Below are 24,666 nucleotides of genomic sequence, written 5' to 3' on the forward strand. Positions count from 1 at the left end.
GGGGGTTCAGTCTTAGCAGGACCCAGGGCTTCCCCTTCCAATGGTGCTCTTACTAGGATATTCATTTTCCATGTTCCCTTCCCCAGCTTCCAGACTTTAGATGACTGGATGCCCTGACTGATTTCTACACAGGATAAAAGTCGGCTACATTTGTGTTTGATTATTAACAGTGCCTCTGGAACTAAACTCAGATCATCAGCTATTCCTTTCACCTCTGAACCATCTCAAAAGCACACACTATATATTCTGTTCTGTCCTCAGTGTACCATGTATTGCTATAATCACCAGCATTGTTAAAGCAAGCCAAAGGAGATTTATGAAATCTTCAGATTTTGAAATTTACATTCACACATAGCTTGTGCTACACATCATTAATCCCCCTTTCATGAGAGAGAAGGTCTCTTTACTGTCCAAACCACCCTTGTGCACAGGGTGAGTTTTAGGACAGCTTCAGTTTGTGGTAACACTCTGTCTCAAATTAAGCACACAACAGCAACAACCCAACCACACTCACACAGAAACACATGCATGGAACACACACACACACACACACACACACACACACACACACACACACACACAGAGCACTTTCTAGTTGCTACCCTACCCATTCCTCAAGTGAGCATTCAGTGTAACTGTACTTTAATCTCACCTACCTCAGTCCTTCCAGTCTGTAGGCTTCTCTTAAAGCCTCAGGAATTGGCAACTGACATCAGGCCGGTTTCTGCTTGCTGGTGGGGAAATTGGGTTGTGTTGCTTTGTTAATCTGTACTCCCTCAGCCAACTTCCCCAGGCCCTGAGAAGTTTCCATTAACCTCCTTCAGAGTACTTCAGTGTTTTTAAGTCATACTCAACAAAGTAAGAAACCATTTGGTTTGATTGCAGCATTTAGGATTGTGTTGAGTAGGTACCAGCAGAATGTACACTGTTTATGAAGTAGGTCTGTGAGTAAGGGCTAGGTGTAATTTTATCTGCTGAGTGAGTGAGCGTTTGCTCCATATCGTTACCAATTTTGGCTTCTGTGGTATTTTTATTCCTATAGACTAAACGGTTTGAGTTTGTGTTGGCTTCTTCTCTGATTTCAGTATCTAGCACCTCTGGACTTATCCTATAAGTATGACCAGATTAACAGGGCTGTTGATTTTCCATGGAGATGCTTGTTTACATTTTTACTTAATCCACATCTTATGTTCAAGAGGAGGGAGAGCAGCTTGCTGGCTTTGCAGCAACACACATTGACCCAGAGTGAAGGTTCTCTCTGTTACTGATTCGAATTCCTGAATCATCATGACATTTTGCATGAGCTATCCTCCACTGTCTCGGGCATTTGAGTACTCCTTTCCCAGTTCGTGACTCTGTTTGGGAAAACTCAGGAGGTGTGCCCTTGCTGGAGAAAGAATGCCAGTGGGGCTGGGCTTTGAGGTTTTAGTGCTCTGCACCACTCCCTGTGCACTCTCTGCTTTGTACTTGTGATTCCAGATGTGAGTCCTCTGCTTCCTGCTCCTTCCACTGTGCCCTGTCGCCATAGAACTTAACCTATGGTAACAGGTGGTCTGTGAAATAGGATCACTAATCGCCTACATGTTTTATATTTTGCTGTGCTCATGGCATTTCTGTCACAGAAATACAAAGGTAACTAATGCAGAAGGGGATGTAATAGGGCGGACTCTTGCTCTGTGATACCTGAACATGCCAGTTTGTGCTTGTTACTTGTTTTGGAAAATATGCAAGAATTCAGAACTTTGAACTAGAAGTGGCCCAGTGCTCTAAGAAGAGTTTAATGGGGTATACTGGCAGGAGCTTGGGAGTCAGGAGTGCCAAGACCTATCCAGAATGTGGAAGCCCAGGACAAGTGGATTCAGAAGGCAATAATATTTGTAACTAGCCTGGGATAATTTGTATGATGCTTTTACAAAAATGTGGCTTCCTTCAGCCCACATCCTAAAAACCTACCTGAGGCTAAATTAAAAAGTAATAAACAAATTTCTTCGATGAAAATTTGAAGAGAGCCCAGTATGGCCTCTGTTATACTGAGGTTATAGGACTTCAATGAAAAAGAGCAAATGGGGCAAATAGAAATGCAAAATGTATAGTTTACAGAGAAGAAGAAACTGGGAAGATTAATCTTATAGCCAATGCCTAGGCCAGAAGAGAGCCTGCAATTACTTAGGACATTAGAACCTTAATAAGAGGCCATGTCCCCTCAGGTGATGACATCACTCAATTAACCTCGTAATCTGTGGTAGAAAGTGACTTACTTAGGGTTTTCCTGCTATTAACAGACACCATGACCAATGCAAATCTTATAAGAAGAACACTGATTTGGGTTTGGCTTACAAGTTCAGCAGTTTGGTTCATTATCATCAAGGTGGGAGCATGGCAGCATCTAGGCAGACATGGTACAGGAGGAGCTGGGTGTTCTACATCATCATCTGAAGGCCGCTACTAGAAAACTGATTTTCATGCAGCTAGGACAAGGAACATCTACAGTGACACACTTCCTCAATCAAGGCTACACCTATCCAATGAGGGCTCATCTGGAAATATTCCCACTCCCTGGGCTGAGCATATTCAAATCAACACAGGAACATTAGGCATTTTCAGTTCCTGAAATCACCTGTGATCAGAAGCTGCTGCTACTGTGGGTCATGGGGCCCAGCGCTTTCCAGAAATCAGGCATCTTCTCATGTACTCTCATCAGTCACTTGGAGTAAGGTAGCTCAGCAAAGGACTACTGTGTGGGCTGAGACAGCTGAGAAAGTCTGCTTGGGAAGGTGTGTCAATCTTCATCTCCACATGGAGATAGCATGGGGGTTACCTGACCTTACCTGACCAGTTTCCATGTTTGGTACCCCTGGATCATATTCATTGTCAGGTAGGAAAGTGTTATTTGGCACCCAATGTCATGCTGTGCTTATCATGTACCCAAAGTTGATAGATGACTTAAGAATGTAGGCTTGAAAGGTATCCAGTTTCTAAACTGGGAAGGAGAACAGCAGGCCTGAGAGGAACAGGCCTCATGTGCAGAGGGATGTACCATCTGTACATGGTTGGGAGAAGCTCAGAGAAGGTTAGTCAAAGCTGTCTATCCAGTAGAGGTTAGTTAACTGTGGAAACTATCACTAACAATAAAGGTAACTTTGAACTCTGAGGAAGAGAAGGTTTGTTGCCATTGTTTGTGGACCATGCTTCAGAGGTGATGAGACACAGAGAAGCTGTGTCTTGGGTTCATGCCAGGAAGCATGCTAGCTGAGCACTTCACATCTTAAGTTGTGTAGGTCGTCAGGGCCCTTACACAAAGGTGATCTAGTGACAGTTTCTTGCTTTGTTTGTAGCAATACATGAATTTAAATTTCCTACTTGTTCTTGTTCTTAAAAACTCACTGATTACTTTTAGCTGAGACTCCTGGGAGAGTTTTCTCTCACATGCTGTAAGTTTTAAAGATTTGGTGATTAACATAAATAACTATTCATAGGTCAACACAGGACCCACACTGACCTCACCTTGCTATCTGGAACAGTTACTCCTGAGCCAAGGGTCTCAAGGGTCTCTGCCTCAGAAAGAAATGTGGAAAAGTGATCTCATAATCTATTCACATTCCTTGTGTCATCCAGAATATCTGCTCGAATGAGAGGATCCTTCCCTGCTCAGGACAATGTAGATACTGCTTCCCCAGGAGGAAAGAAAGGGCCATGTCCTCCCTCCGTGGGACAGTCCCTGATGTTCACTGTAATGTCCCCCAACAGTCCCACCTTGAATCTGCTGTTCCACTTGAGCACGGAGACTCCCTTTTATTCTGGGAGATAAATAGGAATCTCCAGCTAGGAACAGTGGTCTAAACATGAGGTTAAGTGAAGGCAGTGAGAATGATGTATACACACTAAGGGTTTCTGATTGAATGATTCTGAACTTAATGTACTTCCTACTAGAGTCATCTGTAAGTGACATGTAAGCTTTGTATTAAAATGTACCTTTAGGTCCAAGATTTCATGGTAGGACAATGCCCTACTTGCTTTTAAAGATATCCTAAAAACTGGATAGAAAAGAGAATATACAGAACAGAAAATGTTCCTAGGTGTACATGACTGGTTTACATGTGCAAGTCTCTGTGCTCAACGTGAAGAGCACACAATATGCCTTAGAAAATAGATGATAAGCACTCTCTTCTCTCTCTCTCTCTCTCTCTCTCTCTCTCTCTCTCTCTCTCTCTCTCACTCACTCTGTTTCTACCTCTCCCCCTCTCATGGGTGGTTGTGTCCGTGTCTGTGAGTGTGTGTGTGTGTGCATGTGTGTGTGTTTCTGTGTCTGTGTGTGTGTGTGTATGTGTGTGTGTGTGTGTGTGTATGTGTGTGTGAGAAACTGAAGGTGAGCTCAGGGTCTGCATGACCCAGTTGGAACTAGAATCCCATGTTGATTGACTCCCACCTTGACAAGTATCATGTTGTTGGGATGACCAGCATGTGACTATTGGGACAAGATAGAAGTATTTACAAAGCCAACAGTTTTGACCAATTTATGCGAATTAGGGCAGATTTGAGAGTACACTTAAGAGTTTTAAACTTTGTTTGAAAAAACAAAAAACAGTGTTCTTGGAATAGTTTCTTTGGAGTAGAGCGCATAAGGCCAAATTTTAACTGATTGTTGGTGAGCACCTGTGGGTTTTTGTGTTCCTTATGTAGTATCCCTTAGGTTTGGGTCAGACAATGTAAACCTTATCATTTCCACTGTTGTTAACATCTCAAATGATGTCCCACGTCCTAGGTGCCAATCCACAAATGCCCACTCCTACATCTTCTCCCTCCTCCCTCCATTTTGCCACTATGATGCTGCTCCTAAACTCACCCAACTTTTCGAAACCCACCACTCCAGCCTCCTCCTATGTTCGAGCATCACATCTCCACAGGACCAAGGGCCTTCCATTCCATTGGTTTCAAATAATGTCATCCTCTGATGTATATTGATTGGTGGTCTATTTTCTGGAAGCTCTGGGTCATCAGCCAGCATATATTGTTCTTCCTCTATTGCAGGACCTCCTCTGTCACAGGACATCCACTGTTTAAGCACCACCACTACCTCAGGAAGTCCACTGTCTGTGTGTCAACTCCACTGTTACAGGACCACAAGTGTCTCAGCACTTCAACTATCACAGCACTTCTACTGTTCAGGAGCTCAAGAGTCTCAGCATCTCAAGTGTCACAGGACCTCCTTTGCCCAAGAACTGGACTGTCCAAGCAATACTGCTATTGCGGGACCTCCACTGTCACAGGATTTCCACTGTAGGAGCACTACAACTGTCTCAGGACACCCACTGTCCTATAACCTCCACTATCCCAGGAATTCCACTGTCATAGCACCACCCGTAGCAACTAAAGTGTTTCAGGACATCAACTGAAGCAAGATCTCCCATGATTCTGCAACTTCACTGCCCCAGGATCTCTACAGTGACAGGAATACCCCTGTATCAGCAATTCCAATTTTGCAGGACCTCCACTGTAGCAGAACCTCAATTGTGCAGCAGCTCCCCTGTATGTAGATTGACCTCCACGATCTCAGTGCCTCCACTTTCAAAGGACCTTCACTGTCACAGAACCGGCGCTATTTCAGTGCCTCCACTGTCGCAGGACCTACCTCTTCACAGGATCTGCACTGTTGCAGCAACTGTAATTTCAATTTTTCAAAGTCATTGCTGGTTATTAGATTTCAGGCTGAATGAAATGAGATGTTACTTTTGAAAGCTTAAGAATTTGTTCTATACCTCTTGTGATAAATGCCGTGTGTGCTAGGACCAGTAAAGTATGGAAGACTTCTTCAGCTCATACCACTCTCCACCTCACTTTGTGGAAGCTGGTGTTTTTAGAGTGTGATAAACTTCAGGTGAATGGATGCATTCAGCTGCACCACGCTCTAGAGTGGGCTACACAGCAGTCATATTGAGTCCTTGCTGGGAAGAGAAGAAATCCAGAAGAGGGAGAAGGCTTGGGTTGGGGGAAGAATCATAAAATACTTAGAGGATATTAGAAGGTAAGAATTATGGGGAACTGGAAAACAGAGCCAAAGGAAGAATGAGCACAGAGCAAACTGGGAAGGACAAAGTACAAAGGCACTTGGGTTTTGCCATCTGCGTGTTCTCTGGACAATCTCCCTGGGCCACATTTCTGGGAGAAAACTCTTCCCCCACCCCCTTGTAAGGTTTCATTCTTGAAGGAAAGCAGCAACACAACTTCATCAGTGAATTTCCCCATTGGAATTGGTTCATCCTTTAATGCCTCTGGGAAATCCCGAGCTGGGGAATGTCCTGCTCTCTGCTGAGAGACAGCAGGAAAGTAGGTCGTCCTCTGTTTTCTCGTTGCTACAGCTCTTCTAAGTATGGCTGATTGTTGAGTGAAGACACAGGATACTTCTGGTGTGTATGTATGCTTTGTTCACTGTGGGTGTTGTTGGGAGTGTCCTGAAAAGAAGGGCATGCCCAATGGCACTTCTGCTTCCTCTTTGACTAGCCTTATGATCATAGGGAGACACTAGGCCATTGGAAGATGAGGAGAGCAATGTGTCTAAGTTGTGTTCACTTCTATTCCTATTTAGTCCTAGAGGGAAATCAGCAAGGGTGTGAGGAATGCTGCTGTGCACTGACTGTGTGGTGTGAGAAATGCTGCTGTGCACTGACTGTGTGGTGTGAGGAATGCTGCTGTGCACTGACTGTGTGCTGTGAGGAATGCTGCTGTGCACTGACAGTGTGCTGTGAGGAATGCTGCTGTGCATTGACGCTGCCTTTTTTCTTTTCTCCCTACACCTGCATCCTTCTGGTGGCTCATGTTGGACAACTAGGTGCCCATGACCAACTCCTCATTGTGGATGGATTTAGTCTGGTTGGACTTTCTCAGGAAAGGTATGACTAATTGGTTACTTTAAAGCTGATTGGTTAGTCTTACTGTATTGAAGTGATATTTTGCTTTTTATTTTGAAATTTGAATGCAAAAAGAAGTGCTGTAAAAGCTCTTTGTGTTTACTCATCCCCTGTATGCAGGAGACAGGTCTCTTAGGGCAGGTGAAATGTTGCCTGTACGTTCTTTAATTTGCATGAGTTGGCTGCAAGGAGTTGTTAATGTAAGGCGCACAACACATCATTCATCTAAAATGTGAGCCTCCTGATCCAATGTAAATGTTTGAGATTGAATATCTAATTCATAATTTAATTTCCAAAATTCTAGAGAAAGGTTTCAGATTTGATGCTAGGGATTTTATTTTTATCAATTCAAATCACTAGAATACTAATCATTAGTGGAAAGCAAAGGTGACAGTTCTATTAGAGTTAACTAATACTTCAGTGGTTCCAAAGGCTGTAGAGCTCTCACAGCATTACACAGCATTCTTGCAAGCAGGAGCAAAGACGTCCGAGATAAATGGGAGCTCATGGGTGGCTGTCAAACACAGCTATCTCAGAAGTTGTAAATTTAGTAAAGAGATTTATAAACTCTGTAAGGAAAGGAAGAAGCGTGTTGCTGTGCCCCCTGTGACTTAAGTGCTATAAGAACACTTGTGTCAGTTGAGTCTGCATCTCTTTCTCAGCGTAACAGATTTATTTAATTTTAATTCCTGAATTTTGCATCCTCACTCCTCAGTTGAGCTATGGGAGAAAGGCCTGTTTGCTTATTTTGTGTGAAAGGTGACTTTATGATTTCAACACATTTTCTTTTTCAGAATCTCTAATATGGTTTCAGAAGAACTTTCTGTTCCATAGAAATCTGTGCATCAGGGAAATAATCACAATTTTAAATAAAACGGAAGCATTTGAAACCCAAAAATTCTTTTTAATAAGAGCTGTACGATCAATTGTTGAAATACAACCATTAGTATTTTTTACGTTTATCAAGTTTCCTACTTGAAAGCATGTCTTTGTTTTTTCCTCTGTAAGAGAATAGAATGTCCCAGAGAGCTGATGAAGGATTTGCACACTTGTCTTGCCCAGGAAGTGCATTCTCCTTGTGTCTGCAGCACATAGGGAGCCTTTGATAGCATAAAAAGAAGCCTTTGATACCTCCCAAAGAAGAGCAGGTACCTGCTGTCCCTAGTGCATGGGAAGACAGATGCACTCAAGAACCTGCAAGCATCTGAAAACACTGCATGTGTGTTTGTGAGACCTGTAGTGAAGTAGACTTGGCCATCCCTGGACAGTGAGGTCAGATGTGAATAAGTGTTGCAAGAGCACATTGAATAGCATACACTACTGTTGGGAAATGTTTTCCTAAGGCCTGGACTCCCCAAACTACACACTGATAAGCCCATTGCCTTAAAGGTCTTCTGGTCATTCACGTTTCAAATGTAAGTGGCTGCTCAGTACTGATGGAAGGAAGGTATGTTTTATTATCATGGCACAGGATACACTGATCCGTTCCAGCAGGCTGAAGGGTCAGTGGGATGTTGTGTCCCCTCACCCTCATGACTACTGTGCTTTAGCACGGGGAGCAGGACAGTGTCCAAATCTCAGGGTTTGGGTGAAATGTAATGATGGAGTTGGGAAGTTGCTGGTCAAAGGATGTAAAGTTCAGATGAACAGGGAATGACTTTGAGTACTGTTACCTGTAGCCTATGACACTCAGCAGTGTCCTATAAATAATGCAAAGGAACTTTAAGAAAGGGGAAGCATGTTTGAGGGTTTAAAAAGCTTGTGGGGAACTTTTTTGGAAGAACAGAACTTATATGTTGGAATTAGTGTTTGTATTTCTATATTTTAATTTATTTTTTTTAATCTGTAGAGACATCCCTTAGAAACTAGATTTGGTGCTGACCCAGGACCATGTCTTCTTGTGCTCCCTGTCCTGTGTGGGATTTGTGGCTCAGGCCTACTGTGGCCCCTGGTCTCTGTACCACTTCATTTTCTGCCAAATCCTACATGAGTCTTCCTTTGCCCATTCCCAGGTAATAAAGTGATTTCAGAAACAGTTATACTCATGAATTTATTATACAATTAAGCAGAATAGGGTGCTTGATTGACTTGGCAGAAGAAATTTCATCTCCTAAAGTGTCAGGTGATTTTGTTTGTATAAGAATTTTTTTCAACCTGTTCACTCACAGCGCTGGGAGGTAAGTGCCAGTCTTGAGATTGCCTAAACGTTTTAAACAGTATGTAGATAGTACTGCCCCTACTCGCCCTGTGATCCCAGGCAGTCACATACAGAACAGGATGGGGGATCAGGAGACATCAGCAGACCACAGGTGTGGATAAATGTTAAAGTGTGAGAAATGAACACAGAACCTGCGGGGCCTGATTGAAGGACCCTATAAGACATTGTCTGTGTGGTAGACTCTCCTGAGATGGTAGAGTGGAAGGGGAAGGGCCTCCTCCATTACAAGTCTCAGGGGGCAGGATCGCCAGTGGGCTGGGAAAGTGATGCCTCTAGGTGAGATGGGTATTCAATGCCACAGTAAATTGATTTGTATTTTACAAGCACTGTAAATGCGAAGGATATTGAAAGGTAGCCTGGAAAACTTCAGTGTATGGGCATAGAGCTCATGCGCGCGCATGAGTGGCCAATGAACGATACCCGGCCCTCCTCTCTCGGACTTAGCCACGCCCTTCATTAGTTCCTGAGGGGATTTTTCAGAACAGAGGTTATGGCAGTTTCACCATCCAATTCCAGTGAGTATGAGGGGAGCCCATGGAGTTTGAAACCACTCCTTTCTGCTCTCAGGGATGTGGGGAAAATAAGAGAATTTGGGTTGGCTTAGTAGCACTATTTTGTGAGTCTTAGCTTGAGTTCCCTCGGGATGGAGACCAACTGCTTCTTTTCCGAATCTTAGGGAAGTTGACCCGTTTTCTCCCAACTGTCCTTATGGCTCCTTCCTCCATCTCCCGCTTGGGGCTTCTCTGGACTCTCATTTGCTGCATCAGCACATGAAGGTTCCCTGACTTGGCACCTCCTTATGCTGAACATCAGCAGACTCCATACTGAGCAGGATTTGGGAGTACAGCTGTTAATACCAATAATTATGTAACTGTACTCGTTGCCCTCTTAGAGCACACCGCAGAAAAATAGATTGATAAAAGTGAACAAAAATATAAACATCATGTGTGGTAATGGCTCCCAAGCAGAGAATCTGAACCTTACAGCAGCCCCACCTAAGATTTATGAACAGGAAACCGGGAAGGGGAATGACATTTGAAGTGTAAGTAAAGAAATGTATCTAATAAAAAATTAAAAAACAAAAACAGACAAATAAACAAAGAAGTCTATGTTGTGAACATAATCAGAAAGATGATCTGATCTGCCTCTTTTGTTTGTGTGTGTGTGTGTGTGTTTTACCTTGACTTCCGTAGTCAATGGAGTTCAGATAACTGTAGGAATGCATTTTATGGTTTAGAGGCACTGATAGGATCATTCCTTTACTTATGCTCCCCCTACTAGTTTTCTTACACATATCTCATCAAGATTTAAGCTGTTATGCATCCATAAATCTTAATGCTTACTAAATCATTTTAACTTTCCTATTCTTTTCATCTTCTTTAATATTCCTGGTACCTAAATAATACAATCCTGTAAAAGGTGATTCAAATTTAGCTGGTAGACTGATACGCCTCTTAAAACACATGACTTAGGAAACAAGCTAACCTACATTATGGCTGATTGGTGCATGGGAAAACAGATTAATTCTAAATTAAATATATTAGACTATTTAAAATAGTCCTGCTTTAATATTTGTAATCATATCAAACTTTAAATATAGGATTATAAAGCCTGTGATTTGACTGTACTATACTGCATTCTCCATATAGATTTCTACATAAATTACTGAAAATTTCTTGGCAAAAACTTATTATGTGAGCACCTTTAAAACTAATACCACTGGGGCTTTTCCATTTAATGGGGATATGAACCGTATGTTTAAATACAGGTAAAAGTAGATTTACACTTAGCAGCCAACTAAGTAACCTGGATGTAGTCACTTATATTCAATTGAGTAGTTGCTTGTAGAAGGGAGCACAAACTGCAGATCAGGTATTTCAAGGAGCTCTCTTGGTATAAACTTAGCCCTAGCTAATTTGGCCATAGGGAATTCATGGTCCTTCTGATACTTGATCAGTCCAAGCCAAACTTCCTACACAAAAGGTCAGGATGCAGTTCCTCCTGTCTCTATGTCTTTTTTTTTTTATTAACTTGAGTATTTCTTATTTACATTTCGATTGTTATTCCCTTTCCCGGTTTCCAAGCCAACATCCCCCCAAGCCCTCCCACTCCCCTTATCTATGGGTGTTCCCCTCCCCATCCTCCACCATTACCACCCTCCCCACAACAATCACATTCACTGGGGGGTTTAGTCTTGGCAGGACCAAGGGCTTCCCTTTCCACTGGTGCTCTTACTAGGCTATTCATTGCTACCTATTAGGTTGGAGCCCAGGGTCAGTCCATGTATAGTCTTTGGGAAGTGGCTTAGTCCCTGGAAGCTCTGGTTGCTTGGCATTGTTGTTCATATGGGGTCTCGAGCCCCTTCGAGCTCTTTTAGTCCTTTCTCTGATCTTATCTGCCTCTTAAAATTCAGTTTTTAGCAGGTGTGCTTCCTGGCCAAAGGAGTCAGATGAGTGCATGAGCAGCCCCTTCGAGGACAAGGCTTGGATTCCCAGGAGCAGACAAGGAACTCTGTGGGCATACTCCAAGGAAACTGGTGAGAACCACAGCCAGCATTTTGGATCTTTGCAAATTTTCCTAAGTGTACATTGAAAGAAGAAACCTCTATTCTGGCAACTAGTGCTACATTCCTTAAGGAGAGCACAGCTCTGCCTGCTTCAAGCTCAAGCTTAGCTATCGGGAAGCTTCCCCCTGGGACTGGACCTTGGCACCTAACTCAGGACCACTTTACCTCACCTTGAGAGATAGACTTCCAACCACCCCAAGATAGACAAGACTTCCATCCACCCCACGACAGAGCTGGGGTTAGAGCAGCGACTTTCAGGCTCTGGAGCACACCAAGAATGCACACTCTAGTGTTTGTGGGCTGCAGGCAGAACTGAGCAGAGGTTTCTGTTGGCTTCCGTTTGGAGGACTGGGGTCCAAGAGTTGGCTCCAGTTCTCCTCCGTTTGTAGGTAGCTGGTTCCTCTTGGTGCCCTGTGGTCTCTCTCTGCACCCTTCAAGTGTCTGTGACTTTAGGGTCCCTTTCATAAAGACAGCAATGTCATTACAAGAGAGCCCACCTTTCAGGTTTCCTTGAATGGATCACGTGGAAGGCATTGTCACCTACTAAGTGTCAGGGACTTCATCCTTCACCATATTAATTGGGTTACAACTTGTCCAAGTGAAGGTAGTGAAGAGAGACTCATAGTGTCAGAGCAAACCTGACAGAACTATCTCACCATGCCCCATTCTAATTGGACCAGACTTTGTAAATGTGTCCCAGGTCTTTCTGGCACTGCTGTCCATCATTGTTCTCACAGTATAGCTCTGTCATTTACGGGGGAAAACTGAACAAAAGGCATCTCATCAGAAAGGAAGAACAAGGCAGTAGACTTGTAGAAGGAATCCTGTTATAAATGGCAGAGACCCTAAGGAATCTGCTAAAGTTTAGCACTGAACAGTGAGTTATACAAGACCAATGAATATAAGCTCTGTCAGCAGAAATAAAGCATTTCTATATCCTAGCAGTAAACAAAACAAAATAGGGGAAAATTTCTATGTCGTACACCAACTTTTAGAAAAACCAAAAATATTTTGTAAATAATTTGGCCAAACACACACTAAACTTTTAACTATAGCTTCTATTTTTGTTTGAAATCTAGGAAGTAAGTAAATTTCATCAAAAAATTGCAGAATAATTCATAATCAACTGAATACATTTAGAAATCAACAGTATATAACTTGTAGGTTTTCATTACTCAGTATATAACTCAGAGGTTTTCAAACTCATATCGTAGGTTCTCTTTACCAATCAGAGTTTAGAAGTACAGATAATGCTGTCTCCATGTAGTCACACATACTCTGTGAGAAGATTTAGAGAGTTAATTCTCTAACAGGAGGGTCTGCATCCCAATCTGGAGACAGAATTCCCTTCAAGAGGGTCTGAATCTCCTGCAGGTATGAGTAGCCCCCTCAGAGGAAGGACTGAATCTCCTGCAGGAGAGAATGACAAAAATGAGAGGATCCATAGGAGGAGGGACTTAATTTATTCTCTGATGGGACTGGAGCACCAGCAGGAATTTGACTCTGTAGTCTGCTAGATTATTTTCAGTATGATGTTCTGAGTTCCCTGAATCCACAGCTGGAGCACTGAGCCACCACCAGGAACACTGCACCTGGACCAGTTGTCAAAGGGAATTAAATACGAATTTCACTTCTTTGGCTATTAAAATCCCACCATGCTCTAGCTTCCTTCCAATATCCACCCTTCATTGACCACCATCTCAGCTTCTCAATAAATCCTTCCTCTCCTTGATTTTCCAAGACTACCTACGTCTTATGAGCACCTACACACACACACACACACACACACACACACACACACACACACACACACACACACTCACACACACCTGGCTTTGAAGGGATGAGATTTTGATTTTTAAGGCTGAAATGTTTCTATGACTTTCTCTGTAAACCCTGCTACCCTGCTTCCCAGGTACTTTCCACGGCACCTTACTGACCGAAAGATAAAAGAGTCTCGAGTATCAAGCTTGCATTCCTGGTAGTCCTCAGGTCTGGAGCTGATGGGCTCAGAGCCATGGGGTGTGTGTGGGTAGCCGGCCAGGCCTTGCTGAGGCTGACTTGTCTTGTCTCTGCAGTATGTGAAGGAGTCTTCACAACCTGACTCTTGACTTTCTCCTTGCTGAGACTGTTTCTACCATTTCTTGTTCTCTGTTCATTAATGGTGTTTCAGTGTGGGCAGGTATATGCTGTTTTGAATCATTTTTTTTTTTGGATCCTGGCTGCAGGTTAAAGAAAAAAAGGTAGTTGAATTGGAAACAGAAAATGCTGTTCTGTCCCTGAGATTGGCATAGGTAATCTCTGTCCTGTAGACTGATTGACTGATGAGACACATGTGAGTGTTTGCTTTGCATGGGCTACTGCAGTTGCAAAAGATTAAAAGAACGGTAGCTATCCTTTGATGGTTGGTCCCCTCCAGTGTGGTGCACATTTAATGAGTCATCCACTAGTGGAACATATATTAATCCTAAATTTTTCATCCTCGTGCTCAGAAGTATTTAAGGAATAATCCATTAATGATACATCCAACAGTTGGGTCTGGACAACTTTGTTGTACTGTTTATGCATGATGAATTCATCCAAATTAATTTTAACCAATCTATAGATATAGTAGTCACCTCCAACACCCAAAGACTTGGTCTAAATACGTGCAAACTCAGGTGATGAGATATGGTTTCTCAGACACCCCCACAGCATGCCACAGTGCAGGGTGCATGCTGAACAGTTCAGGTTCAGACGTTTCCAGTTTGGCTGGGTGTTCAGTGTGCCCTTCACCTTCTCACAGGCTCTTCTGACACTCTTCTTACACAACCTCCACTGACACTCCAGTTGTTTATTTTCCTTGGATTTTTGTTTTGAAGTGTAGTGCTCTTTTTTCAGGGTCCCAGTTCTTGACGGCATTGGATCCCCTGCAGATAAACAGTCTGCCTTGTCTTAAATTGGTACGTGTGTGTGTGTGTGTGTGTGTGTGTGTGTGTGTGTGTGTGTGTGTGTGTGTGCGTGCGTGTGTGTAGTCACATATTTCGTGATCCTACCCATAGCTGACCCACTCAGAACACATTCACGATTTGGGAACAAGAAATAAAAATAAAGGAGTAAAATGCTGGGTGCAAGGCAGTTGGGAGCAGAGCATCAGGAGGAAGAGTCCAGAGTCCCGGGAGGCAGGGTATGAAAGTACAGCAGCAGCTTAAAGGGGCTGCCAGTTCTTAGGGTGTGGGGATCAGGTGTGTTAGGAGCACAGGGAGAAGTTGAATGTGATGAGCTTTCAAGTTTAACTACTGTCTGATCTCTGCAGTGCCATCCCTGGAAAAGTGATATAAGTAGTCCCTCGTGCCCTGGTCAAATCACAGACAATTTCACTGTCAGATCCCAGTGTGTTGGGGACCCCTACCCTGGGAAGTCCTCAGGGGTGTAAGGAGCATGCACTGGTTTCCTTTGTGGTGTACTCACCATGAGTGAGGAAATATTTGTCTGCACCTCTTCTGGAAGCAGAGAGAGTAAACATGGGTGACACTCCTAATAGCCTGTCTGTATAAAGTTTTGGCTTCAGTGGTGTTAGCTCTCTGGCTCAAAGATCTAATCTAACAAGTCCTAATATTGCACCGACCAGGGAAATATGAAAGCCATTAACTGAGTACATACTCTGCTATTCTGAATTTGAAACAGGCTTCAACCTGACACTCTTCCTCCTTACCCTCCCCAGACTTCTTACTTTTGTCTACATACATTCCTAGTGGCGTCTCTGAGGACCCAATTCTGACTTGTGACTGGGCCTGGGTCATGCTCATGGGTTGGGGAAGTAACAGATGACTATACTGGGGCCCCTGTATCCATGTAACAAATGAAGTTCCACAGCTCATGATTATAACTCTGGATACAGAACCCATTGCAAGAGAACCTCAGCTGAAATCACGGAACTCACGAGGGACTAAAGACCATTGACTTACAACATGATGTTCATCTTTCTAAACCCCTCAACATTTCACCAAATAACCGGTTATCTAGAGTACACCAGCACACACTGAGAAGTATAGAGAGAAAGAATTTCATGTCTATGTTCCTCTGCCCATGAGAAAGAAGTTTCAGGACAGTAAACAGGTTTTGAGGGTAAGTTTCTCTTTTATAAACACCATTCTCTCTCTCTCTCTCTCTCTCTCTCTCTCTCTCTCTCTCTCTCTCTCTCTCTCTCATCAGTTTTAAATTATTTATTTTTATTTCACATGCATTTGTGTTTTACCTGCATGTGCATCTGTGTGTGGCTATCAGATATCTTAGGAATTTTGCTCTGAGGGGGCAATTCCAGTTAAAACAGTCAGAACAAAGAGGAAATGCAACATCAACAGTAGCAATCAGGACCCTCTCCCTAGTACCCTGTGGATGTACCTGCCCTTGGGGCTCCAGTCTTCTTTGTGAATGCATGCCATGCATGCACTGAACTACAGCTTTGATGCTGGTGTCCTATGGCTACAACGGTACCTACATCTTGCCTTGTCTAAAGAATACCTGCATCCAGCCCTGTCTCCAGGCAAGCATGCTGAGGAAGAAATATTAGCCACATGTAAACAACATGGGATTTGTAAGTACACAAAGAATATGATTTCCTATGAAATCTGCATTATAAAAGGAGGGTAGCGTGAAGGAGAGAGATGCTATAGACTAGGACTCCAGTTACACAGTGGTTTCCATATGGATTTGTCAGACATGACTAGCAAGGGTGTTGGGAACCTGTATAGAGTTGGACAAACACAAATGCTTTTCTGTAATGGGATCCAAGAGGAAAACAGGATCAGATGAAAGCTCCTAATCCAAAGATGACCTCTCTTCAGTGAGAAGGCCAGAGTTATGTGTGGCTTCCATCTCAAGATCTCCGGTGGAATGTGTGAGTCAGGTGTCCTTTTGCCTGCTGTTCTCCAGTGCTTTTAACAAGAAGGCTTCCTCCTTCAAATTGGCAAGCTTGAGGGTGGCGAGCTCTGTCCCTGCTGTGGTTGGATTATGGTCATCCAACAAGTGTGTACATGAGTATATGTGCACTGTGTGTATTATGTAGTGCCCACAAAATCCAAAGAGGGTAAGATATTCTAGATCTTGAGTTGCACATGCCTGTGAGCTGACTTGGAAGTGTTGAAAATAAGTGAAGGTCCTCTGCAAAGGCAGCCAGTACTCTGAAATCCTGAGCTTTCTCTCTAGTTCCGGCTCTGTAGGTTTTCTCGTGTCCTGTTGATTACTGTCTGCTTCACTAGCCTGTTCCACAGGAATCAGTCTTATGATTGTGTAGCATCACAACACCAAAAATACTTTAATCTCTGACTGGATGCCCTGACTGATTTTTACACAGGATAAAAGTCGGCTACATTTGTGTTTGATTATTAACAGTGCCTCTGGAACTAAACTCAGATCATCAGCTATTCCTTTCACCTCTGAACCATCTCAAAACTCACACTGTATATTCTGATCTGTCCTCAGTGTACCATGTATTGCTGTAATCACCAGCATTTTTAAAGTAAGAAAAAGGAGGTTTATAAAATCTTCAGATTTTAAAATTTACATTCACACATAGCTTGTGCTACACATCATTAATCCCACCTTTCAGGAGAGAGAAGGTCTCCTTACTGTCCAAACCACCTTTGTGTACAGGGTGAATTTTAGGACAGCTTCAGATTGTGGTGACACTCTGTCTCAAATTAAGCACACAACAGCAACAACCCAACCACACTCACACAGAAACACATGCATGGAACACACACACACAAACACACACACACACACAAACACACACACACACACGCACGCACACACACGCACACACACACATCACTTTCCAGCATTCAGTGGAACTGTATTTTAACCTCACCTACCTCAGTCCTTCCAGTCTGTAGGCTTCTCTTAAAGCCTCAGGAATTGGCAACTGACATCAGGCCAGTTTCTTCTTGCTGGTGGGGAAATTGGGTTGTGTTGCTTTCTTATTCTGTACTCCCTTAGCTGACCTCCCCAGGCCCTGGGAAGATTCCATTCACCTCCTTCAGAGTACTTTAGTGTTTTAAAGTCATACTCAACAAAGTAAGAAACCATTTGGTTTGATTGCAGCATTTAGGATTCTGTTGAGTATGTACCAGCAGAATGTACACTGTTTATGAAGTAGGTCTGATAGTAAGGGCTAGGTGTAATTTTATCTGCTGAGTGAGTGAGTGTTTGCTCCATATCGTTACCCATTTTGGCTTCTGTCGTATATTTATTCCTATAGACTAAAGGGTTTGAGTTTGTGTTGGCTTCTTCTGTGATTTCAGTATCTAGCACCTCTGGACTTATCCTATAAGTATTACCAGATTAACAGCGCTGTTGATTTTCCATGGAGATGCTTGTTTACATTTTTACTTAATCCACATCTCATGTTCAAGAGAAGGGAGAGCAGCTCACTGGCTTTGCAGCAACACGCATTGACCCAGGGTGAAGGTTCTCTCTGTTACTGATTCGAATTCCTGAATCACCATGACATTTTGCATGAGCTATCCTCCACTGTCTCTGGCATTTGAGTACTCCTTTGCCAGTTGTTGACCCTGTTTGGGAAGATTCAGGAGGTGTGCCCTTGCTGGAGAAAGAATGCCAGTGGGGCTGGGCTTTGAGGTTTTAGTGCTCTGCACCACTCCCTGTACACTCTCTGCTTTGTACTTGTGATTCCAGATGTGAGTCCTCTGCTTCCTGCTCCTTCCACTGTGCCCTGTAGTCATAGAACTTAACCTATGGTAACAGGTGGTCTGTGAAATAGGATCACTAATCGCCTACATGTTTTATAGCTTGCTGTGCTCATGGCATTTCTGTCACAGAAATACAAAGGTAACTAATGCAGAAGGTGATGTAATAGAGCGGATTCTTGCTGTGTGATACCAGACCATGCCACTTTGTGCTTGTTACTTGTTTTGGAAAATATGCAAGAATTCAGAACTTTGAACTAGAAGTGGCCCAGTGCTCTAAGAAGAGTTAAATGGGGTATACTGGCAGGAGCTTGGGAGTCAGGAGTGCCAAGACCTATCCAGAATGTGGAAGCCCAGGACAAGGGGATTCAGAAGGCAATAATATTTGTAACTGGTCTGGGATAATTAGTATGATGCTTTTACAAAAATGTGGCTTCCTTCTGCCCACATCATAAAAACCTACCTGAGGCTAAATTAAAAAGTAATAAACAAATTTCTTCAATGAAAATTTGAAGAGAGCCCAGTATGGCCTCTGTTATACTGAGGTTATAGGACTTCAATGAAAAAGAGCAAATGGGGCAAATAGAAATGCAAAATGTATAGTTTACAGAGAAGAAGATACTGGGAAGTTTAATATTATAACCAATGCCTAGGACAGAAGAGAGCCTGCAATTACTTAGGAGATTAGAACCTTAATAAGAGGCCATGTCTCCTCAGGTGATGACATCACTCAATTAACCTCGTAATCTGTGGTAGAAAGTGACTTACTTAGTGTTTTCCTGCTATTAACAGACACCATGACCAATGCAAAGCCTATAAGAAGAACACTGCTTTGGGTTTGGCTTACAATTTCAGCAGTTTGGTTCATTTTCATCAAGGTGGGAACATGCAGCATCTAGGCAGACATGGTACAGGAGGAGCTGGGTGTTCTACATCATCATCTGAAGGCCGCTACTAGAAAACTGATTTTCATGCAGCTAGGACAAAAACATAAGGGTCACATCAACAGTGACACACTTCCTCAATCAAGGCTACACCTATCCAATGAGGGCTCATCTGCAAATAGTCCCACTCCCTGGGCTGAGCATATTCAAATCAACACAGGAATATTAGGCATTTTCAGTTCCTGAAATCACCTGTGATCAGAAGCTGCTGCTACTGTGGGTCATAGGGCCCAGGGCTTTCCAGAATTCAGGCATCTTCTCATGTACTCTCATCAGTCACTGGGAGTAAGGAAGCTCAGCAAAGGACTGCGGTGTGGGCTGAGACAGCTGAGAAAGTGTGCTTGGGAAGGTGTGTCAATCTTCATTTCCACATGGAGATAGCATGGGGGTTACCTGACCTTACCTGACCAGTTTCCATGTTTGGTACCCCTGGACCATATTCATTGTCAGGTAGGAAAGTGTTATTTGGCACCCAATGTCATGTTGTGCTTATCATGTACCCAAAGTTGATAGATGACTTAAGAATGTAGGCTTGAAAGGTATCCAGTTTCTAATCTGGGAAGGAGAACAGCAGGCCTGAGAGGAAAAGGCCTCATGTGCAGAGGGATGTACCATCTGTACATGGTTGGGAGAAGCTCAGAGAAGGTTAGTCAAACCTGTCTATCCAGTAGAGGTTAGTTAACTGTGAAACTATCACTAACAGTAAAGGAAACTTTGAACTCTGAGGAAGAGAAGGTTTGTTGCCATTGTTTGTGGACCATGCTTCAGAGGTGATGAGACACAGAGAAACTGTGTCTTGGGTTCATGCCACGAAGCTTGCTAGCTGAGCACTTCACATCTTAAGTTGTGTATGCCGTCAGGTCCCTTACACAAAGGTGATCTAGTGACAGTGTCTTGCTTTATTTGTAGCAATCACATGAATTTAAATTTCCTACTTGTTCTTGTTCTTAAAAACTCACTGATTAGTTTTAGCTGAGATTCCTGGGACACTTTTCTCTCACATGCTGTAAGTTTGAAAGATTTGGTGATTAACATAAATAACTATTCATAGGTGAACACAGGGCCCACACTGACCTCACCTTGCTATCTGGAACTGTTATTCCTGAGCCAAGGGTCTCAAGGGTCTCTGCCTCAGAAAGAAATGTGTAAAAGTGATCTCATAATCTATTCACATTCCTTGTGTCATCCAGAATATCTGCTAGAATGAGAGGATCCTTCCCTTCTCAGGACAATGTAGAAAATGATTCCCCAGGAGGAAAGAAAGGGCCACTACCCGCCTCTGTGGCGCAGTCCCTGGTGTTCACTGTAATGTCACCCAACAGTCCCACCTTGAATCTCCTGTTCCACTTAAGCATGGATCCTCCCTTTTATTCTGGGAGATAAACAGGAATCTCCAGCTAGGAACAGTGGTCCAAACATGAGGTTAAGTGAAGGCAGTTAGAATGGGGTATATACATTTAGGGTCTCTGATTGAATGATTCTGAACTTAATGTACTTCCTACTAGAGTCATCTGTAACTGATATGTAAGCTTTGTATTAAAATGTACCTTTACGTCCAAGATTTCATGGTAGGTCAATGCCCTACACTCTCTTAAAGATAATTTAAGAACTGCATGAAGAAGAGAAAATACTGATCAGAAAATGTTCCTCGATGTACAAGACTGGTTTACATGTGCAAGTCTCTGTGCTCAACTCAAAGAGCACACAATATGCATTAGAAAGTAGATGATAAGAACTCTCTCTCTCTCTCTGTCTCTCTCTCTCTACCTCACTTTCGATCTATCACTCTCTCATGGGTGTGTGTGTCTCTGTGTGTGTGTGCATGTGTTTGTGAATCTGTGTCTGTGTGTCTGTCTGTCTGTCTGTCTCTCTCTCTCCTGTGTGTGTGTGTGTGTGTGTGTGTGTGTGTGTGTGTGTGTGTGTGTGTGTGTGAGAAGGTGAGCTGAGGCTCTGCATGCCGAGTTGGAACAAGGATCCCATGTTGATTGACTCCCACCTTGACAAGTATCATGTTGTTGGGATGACCAGCATGTGACTATTAGGACAAGATAGAAGTGTTTACAAAGCCAACAGTTTTGACCGATTTATGCAAATTAGGGCAGATTTGAGAGTACACTTAAGAGTTTTAAACTTTGTTTGAAAAAACAAAAAACAGTGATCTTGGAATAGTTTCTTTGGAGTATACCGCCAAAGGCCAAATTTTATCTGATTGTTGGTGAGCACCTGTAGGTTTTTGTGTTCCTCATGTAGTATCCCTTAGGTTTGGGTCAGACAATGTAAACCTTATCATTTCCACTGTTATTAACATCTCAAATGATGTCCCACGTTCTAGGTGCCAATCCACAAATGCCCACTCCTACATCTTCTCCCTCCACCCTCCATTGTGCCACTATGATGCTGCTCCTCAACTCACCCAACTTTTCAAAACCCACCACTCCAGCCTCCTCCTACGTTCGAGCATCACATCTCCACAGGACCAAGGGCCTTCCATCCCATTGGTTTCAAATAATGCCATCCTCTGATATATATTGGTTGGTGGTCTATTTTCTGGAAGCTCTGGGTCATCAGCCAGCATATATTGTTCTTCCTCTATTGCAGGACCTCCTCTGTCACAGGACTTCCACTGTTTAAGCACCACCACTACCTCAGGAAGTCCACTGTCTGTGTGTCAACTCCACTGTTACAGGACCACAAGTGTCTCAGCACTTCAACTATCACAGCACTTCTACTGTTCAGGAGCTCAAGAGTCTCAGCATCTCAAGTGTCACAGGACCTCCTTTGTCCAAGAACTGGACTGTCCAAGCAACACTACTATTGCAGGACTTCCACTGTAGGAGCACTACAACTGTCTCAGGACACCCACTGTCCTATAACCTCCACTATCCCAGGAATTCCACTGTCGTAGCACCACCCGTAGCAACTAAAGTGTTTCAGGACATCAACTGAAGCAAGATCTCCCATGATTCTGCAACTTCACTGCCACAGGATCTCTACAGTGACAGGAATACCCCTGTATCAGCAATTCCAATTTTGCAGGACCTCCACTGTAGCAGAACCTTCAATTGTGCAGCAGCTCCCCTGTAGGTAGATTGACCTCCACGATCTCAGTGCCTCCACTTTCAAAGGACCTTCACTGTCACAGAACCGGCGCCATTTCAGTGTCTCCACTGTTGCAGGACCTACCTCTTCACAGGATCTGCACTGTTGCAGCAACTGTAATTTCAATTTTTCAAAGTCATTGCTGGTTATTAGATTTGAGCCTGAATGAAATGTGATGCTACTTTTGAAAGCATAAGAATTTGTTCTATAGCTCTTGTGATAAATGCCGTGTGTGCTCGGACCACTAAACTATGGAAGATTTCATGAGCTCATACCACTCTCCACCTCACTTTGTGGAAGCTGGTGTTTTTAGAGTGTGATAAACTTCAGGTGAATGGATGCATTCAGCTGCACCACGCTCTAGAGTGGGATACACAGCAGTCATATTGAGTCCTTGCTGGGAAGAGAAGAAATCCAGAAGAGGGAGAAGGCTTGGGTTGGGGGAAGAATCATAAAATACTTAGAGGATATAAGAAGGTAAGAATTATGGGGAACAGGAAAACAGAGCCAGAGGAAGAATGATCACAGAGCAAACTGGGAAGGACAAAGTACAAAGGCACGTGGGTTTTGCCATCTGCGTGTTCTCTGGACATTCTCCCTTGGCCTCATTTCTGGGAGAAAACTCTTCCTCCACCCCCTTGTAAGGTTTTATTCTTGAAGGAAAGCAGTCACACAACTTCATCAGTGAATTTCCCCATTGTAATTGGTTCATCCTTTAATGCCTCTGGGAAATCCCCAGCTGGGGAATGTCCTGCTCTCTGCTGAGAGACAGCAGGAAAGTAGGTTGTCTTCTGTTTTCTCGTTGCTACAGCTCTTCTAAGTGTGGCTAATGGTTGAGTGAAGACACAGGACACTTCTGGTGTGTATGTATGCTTTGTTCACTGTGGGTGTTGTCGGGAGTGTCCTGAAAAGAAGGGCATGCCCAATGGCTCTTTGCTTCCTCTTTGACTAGCCTTATGATCATAGGGAGACACTAGGCCATTGGAAGATGAGGAGAACAATGTGTCTATGTTGTGTTCACTTCTGTTCCTATTTAGTCCTAGAGGGAAATCAGCAAGGGTAGAGAATGGGACCGTAACTGGACAAAGCTGCTGAGCCTGTGTTGTGAAGCAATTCCTGTGTATAACTTGCTGTTACATTAAGCAATAGGATGCCATGTTCTGGTTATACCTTTTTGATGCAATGAATCTATAATATTTTACCTCAAACCTCAATATATTACGTTTCTTCCTCTTTTGGAGTATCTGGCATGAGAGGGATCACTTCTTCATAAGGATTTGTGAACCTCTTCCAGTTTTCATTGACCAGGGGTACATCATCACCTCTGTGACTGTCAGCCCATAGTTCGGATTGACTTTTATTAAGAGGCTAAGCTGCCTCCTCTGACACCCCACAGTGAGCAGGGTACACACCTGCTACAACCTGTCTTCTGAACTGTTGTATGACAACAGAGTCAAATACAACAGTGAAATATAAGCCTACTCCTAAGATCCATATGTTGTTGGTTTTTTTTTTTTTTGCACCATCATAAAGTTGTCCTAGGAAGAGATCAGGTGCACCAATAGGGTAAGCACCATGCTGCCAGTTCAGCATTTGCCCAGGTTTGTCTTGAGTTGAAGGCCAAAGTCGATGCTTTTGACTTTTCTGTTCTTCTCTAACAAAATATAATCTGGTTTAAGGTCGCTGTGAACTTATACAGTGCCCATAGCCATAGATAAAGCCTGCTAATATTTGCCTAAATATTTCCTTGGCTCCTTCCTCCTCTCGGTGGAAAGACTTTCAGATGTATTTGTAAAGCTTTAAAATTTCAACCAGTTTCACGATAAGTTATTAGAATTGTCTCAGACTCAATTGGAGAAGCAAGATGATGTTGGGGTGGATGAAAAACTTCATTATATTTGCCATGGTCATGTTTGGCTGGCACCATTGCTTCTTCTTTGCATGCACTTTGATAACCCCTGTAGCAGAACTTCCACTGTCCCAGCACCTGAACTATCCCAAGACCTCCACAGTCAAAGGACCAATATTGTGGTAGGGCGTCTGTGGTCAGGCAACTCCTCTGTCTCAGACCCTCCAAATTGCAAGACCTTTATGGGCACTGGAAGTCACTGTCCCTAAACTTCCACTGTTGGAGTACCTCAACTATAACAAGGGCCTCTACTATTGTACAACCCCCTTGTCATAGCACGTCTATTGTTACAAAGTAGTCCACTGTCAAAGGACCTCCAGGGTCTCAGCCTCTCCA

At 43.3% G+C, this 24,666-nt stretch overlaps 1 long non-coding RNA gene across 3 annotated transcripts; it reads left to right on the plus strand.

Moving 5' to 3' along the window:
* The first annotated feature begins 4,139 nt into the window (after positions 1–4,139).
* On the plus strand, positions 4,140–24,407 carry LOC134485059 (uncharacterized). Of its 3 annotated transcripts, none has more exons than XR_010062939.1 (3): positions 4,950–8,917; positions 11,537–11,659; positions 21,921–24,407. It is a non-coding gene; the product is annotated as an uncharacterized LOC134485059 (long non-coding RNA). The 3 variants fall into 3 exon arrangements; XR_010062937.1 differs by having other exon boundaries at positions 4,951–9,638; XR_010062938.1 differs by having other exon boundaries at positions 4,140–11,659.
* Positions 24,408–24,666: the final 259 nt, after the last annotated feature.

Source organism: Rattus norvegicus, chromosome 1 (assembly GCF_036323735.1).
Source record: "Rattus norvegicus strain BN/NHsdMcwi chromosome 1, GRCr8, whole genome shotgun sequence".
In the NCBI taxonomy this organism is placed as follows: Eukaryota; Metazoa; Chordata; class Mammalia; order Rodentia; family Muridae; genus Rattus; species Rattus norvegicus.